A 4,791-nucleotide genomic window follows, 5' to 3' on the forward strand; every position below is an offset into this window, starting at 1 on the left:
AATGAACAGGTATTTCAATCCTATATATTCATATTATCAGACATAACTGCAGAGAGTGTTAGCCTTTTGGATGCCACAAGGTTCCTCTCATTCTTCAGAGCAAGAAGCAACAGTTCAGCTGCCTTCTAGAAGAGAAAGCAAAAAGGCTTCCAAAAGGACTGAAGCCGTGAGCAAGTCACACTCTCTCAGCCTCAGAGGATGGCCATGGGAAACCCACTCTGAAGAAACCTGCCAAGAAAACCCCTTCAGAGACTCCCATAAGGTCACCATAAGACCTGGAAACAACTGGGAGGCAGACCCCAAGAACAACATTGGGAAATAGGTGCAAGCCTTGCCTTGGGAAAGTGTAATGACTGGGCTCCAGTCAATGGAGGTCTTCTTCAGGCAGTAAAGGGAGGTTTATGCAAATGCAGAGTGACATCACTGCTACAGAAGGCTCTCTTGACCAATCAGAGAGCAAGATGAAGGTTCTTCTGGAAGCTTCCGTGAGAAGGAGATATAAGGCCTGAGAGACCAAGAGACAGTTGGGGGAATTGTGTCGGTTGGAGATCGAGAGAGAGAGTTAAAGAGCGGATCTTGGAAGTTAGTCTCAGAATTGGATGCTTAGGTTTATTTATTTTTTAATAGCTTGTATGAATTGAACATTATATACTTACAAATATTGTACCTGCAAGACTCTTAATATCTTGTGTGACTTACATTTTAGTTATATTTTGTTATTTATAATGAATATCTCCCTGGAGTATCTACTACTCGATGCTCCTTTTACACATGTCTTGGCTCAGTTGATGCTTGGGAAGATCAGTAAAGAAGTAGAAATAAGGTTCCTTAACTGGTCCCAGTGTAGGTTAAGGGACATCCTTTTATAATTCACTGGATGATGGCAGCGTGATTTAAGGAATTTAAGGGTCTTCTGGGCTAAGAGCCATAATGTCTAAATGTCTAATTAACAATTTGTAATCCACTCTGATAGCCTTTTGGCTGAAGAGAGGGATATAAAACTATTATTATTATTATTATTATTATTATTATTATTACAGGGCCGCAGTTTGGCTGCTTGGACCACCGGAGATCATCACAGTGAGTCAGTTGGAAAAGCCCATCTCACTCCAGAAAATAAAGGTACTTGAGGAGTTTGCACTCTACGTCTTTCTGTAATAATAGCTACAAAACTGGTAATAGCATTTGGGACATTTAGTCTTTTAAAAACAAATATGGCAGATTTAAATGCTGCTTCAAAACCTCTTTCCATCTGCCAGCTTTGCTCTGGTTTTGGGGGTAAATGAGAAAGTGTTGGGAGGGAGGGACTGCCAACAGAATTAGGAGATGCATTGCAGGCTATGGACAATTTGTGGCAAAGAAAGGTCCAAAACACACGGCAGCAATAGTCCATTTTGAGAGCACTTTAACTGCCCTGGCCCAGTGCTAGGGAATCCTGGGAACTGGAGTTTATTGTGGCACCAGAGCCCTCTGACAGAGAAGGCTCAATGTCTCACAAAACTACATCTCCCACAATACCCTAGCACTTAGCCGGGGCAGTTAAATCAATCTCAGATTGGATTATTGCTGCAGTGTGTTTTGGACTTAGGTGACCCTTGGCAAGTCACACTCTCTCAGCCTCAGAGGATGGCAATGGCATCCCCTCGCTGAATAAACCTGCCAAGGAAACCCCATGATAAGTTTGCCTTAGGGTTGCCATAAATTGGATTAGACTTGAAGACACACATGAAGAACAGAAAAAAGTCTGCTATTATTTCTCAGGTTGTACATGGGAACGGGGGGCAGTGTGGTGCAATGGTTTGAGTGTTGGGTTACAACTCTGGAAGCCAGGGTCCAGTGCCCCACTCCTCCTTGAAACCAGCTGGGTCCCTTGGGCAAGAAGTCACACTCTCTCAGCCTCAGAGGAAGGCAATGGCAAACCTCCTCTGAACAACTCTTGCCAAGAAAACCCCAGGGAAGGCTCCCCAGAAGTTGGCAATGACTTAGAGCCACTCCACAAAAAACTACAAAGCCTCAAGAAAGAGCCAGCGGTGGTTTAGTGGCTGGAGCATTGGACTATGACCCTGGAGCCCAGGGTCCGAATGCCCTCTTGGCCACGGAAATCCACTGAATGACCTTAGGCAAGAAGTCACACTCTCTCAGCCTCAGAGGGAGGCACTTGCAAAACCACTTCTGGACAAATCTTGCCAAGAAAAGCCTTCAATGGATTTCCCTTAGGGTCACCATAAGTCAGAAACAACTTAGAAGCACACAACGACAACAAGAGCAGTAACAGCACTAACACAAGGCAGCTTGGGAGAAAAGAAGGAAGGAAGGAAGAAGGAAAGTAACAAAGAAAGAAAGAAAGAAAGAAAGAAGACTTGGGAGTTGTAGTCCTCGGTTGAAAGGGATTGGAGTGGCCTTACTGCAGGGCAGGACCAGTGTTGGTAAGAAGCCTTGAACTTATTTCCCGGCATGTTTTACCAAAATCCATGGAATCCACCCCATATTACACGGAATATTCAGTCAAAATCCCTTGAAAGTTCCCGTAATGTTAATAATAATAATAATAATAATAATAATAATAATAATAGGATTTATTTATATTTTTATTAATATGGTGGATCTTTAGCAAATAAATGTAAACCTAATTGAATAAAAATAATTGTAACTTATTTCAACTCTCAAAATTACCATTGGACCAAACAAAGAATCTTTCAGTCCTTCTAATACCTTTAAGATACTTATTTGGACATGAAGGGGGGCCAGGAAGATTTATGCAAAATAGAAACGTGTTCGGCTGCAACCACACTGCAGAAATAATCCAGTTTGACACCCCTTTAATTGCCCAGGCTCGGTGCTATGGAATCCTGGGAATTCTCGTTCTGTGAGACATTGAACCTTCTTTCTCAGCAAACTCTGGTATGATAACAAACTACAATTACCGGGACTTCATAGCACTGGGCCATGGCAGTTAAAACGGTATGAAACTGGATTGTCTCTGGAGTGAAGATGCAGTCTGAGTTGGTTCCAAGACACACTGCAGAAATAATCCAGTTCAAGACCACTTTAGCTGCCGTGGCTCAGTGCTAGGGAACCCTGGGAATTGTAGTTTTGTGAGAAAGAGCTCTGGTGCCACAATAAACTACAATTCCCATACATCTGAGGAAGTATGCTTAAGTCTAGGAAAGCTCATGCTGCCAACTTTTCTTTTAGTGAGTCTCAAATGTGCTACACGATCTATCTATCTATCTATCTATCTATCTATCTATCTATCTATCTATCATCATCATCACCATTATTATTATCATTATTAAATTCAAATGCAGCTGAAAAAGTGGACTTAAATTGGCAATGCTGATATACTGTAGAGACTCTTTCTCTGGGGCTGTGATCTGGAAGCGTGGAGGCAATTCCCTTCTCAAATCAGGGAATCCTGGGAATTGTAGTTTGTTGTGACACGTATGTATATATACAGTATATGTATGTGTATATGTATGTCTCTGTGTGTGTGTGTGTGTGTGTATCTGTGTGTGTTTATGCATGTTCAACTGAGGACTCAGAGAAGGTTCTAGAACATACTCCATAGTCACAAACAGCACACAAAATGGCAGCCAGAACACAAAATGGCCGCCAGTGTGGCTGGGGCTCCAGGGTCCCTCAGTCCCTCCTGCCTTGTTCCATATTAACTGCAGGAGGAGCCTGTGAGGGTGGGGCAGGGGATGGGGGTCTTCCAGCTCCTCTGTCCCCATTGGCCAGATTAAAGAAGGGGAGGAGCTTCTGCCTCTCTATTTAGCTCTGCGCAAGGAAGAGTGAGTGAGAAGGGGACAGAGGGAGGAAGAGACAGAGACAGAGACAAGGAGGAAGGAAGGAGGCAGAGAGAGAGAGGGGAGAGGGAGCAGAGGGACAAGGCCTGGAAGTTGTGGGTTTCACTACTGCACTGAGGCCTCCAAGTGCTGAGCCAGAGGTGGCCATTTTGTGTTCTGGAAGCCATTTTGTGTTCTGGCAGCCATTTTGTTCTGCTTGTGACTGTGGGGAATAATGTTCCAGAACCTTCTCTGAGGCCTCAGTTGAACAGAGGCCTCTCTTTCTCTCCTGAGGCTCCAAAGAGAGAAGGAGGCCAGGCTCCTTGGGCCAAAAGGAAGGAAGTGTGTCCCTTTGAGTGTCTTTTGTGAGAGGGTTTTCTTAGCTCTGCTCCTTCTGGGGATCATGGGTTTTAAAAGGGATCAGAAATGGAGATGATAGTTTTAATACAAGCCTTATTCTTCTTCTTCACAAACATTGGGCTTTGGCTTCAAAGAGGAGGCTAGTCCCCCAAACAAGGCCAAAAGTGGCTCCTTTGGGAGGTTTTAAAAGTCTCCCCAGTTTCCTTATTAATAGATTTTTAGGCAAGAAGGAAGGAGACAGACCAGAATAACTCATATTACCAAGAATGAAACATAAAACAAACAACAAAAATAAGGATTATAGACTAAAACAAACTACTTAATTTTTTAAAGGAAAACCATTATTAGGAGGATAAAAACAAGACATGGGTGCTTCTATCCTTTTACAATCGACTCAGGATGTATCTGCACTGCAGAAATAATCCAGTTTGAAACTCCTGGCTCCATTCTATGGAATCCTGGGATTTGTAGTTTGTTGTGGCATGAGAACTCTCTGGCAGAGAAGGCTAAGTGTCCTAAAGGTAAAATCCCAGGATTCCATAGCACTGAGCAGTTAAAGTGGTCTCAAAGTGCCTTATTTCTACAGTGTGCATGCAGCCTTCTTCTGAAAGGGGCTGATGCTGGGAAAAAGCACTGGGGACCTCTG

Source organism: Sceloporus occidentalis, unplaced genomic scaffold (assembly GCF_023333645.1).
Source record: "Sceloporus occidentalis isolate IW3139 unplaced genomic scaffold, rSceOcc1.0.p SCAF_86, whole genome shotgun sequence".
In the NCBI taxonomy this organism is placed as follows: domain Eukaryota; kingdom Metazoa; phylum Chordata; class Lepidosauria; order Squamata; family Phrynosomatidae; genus Sceloporus; species Sceloporus occidentalis.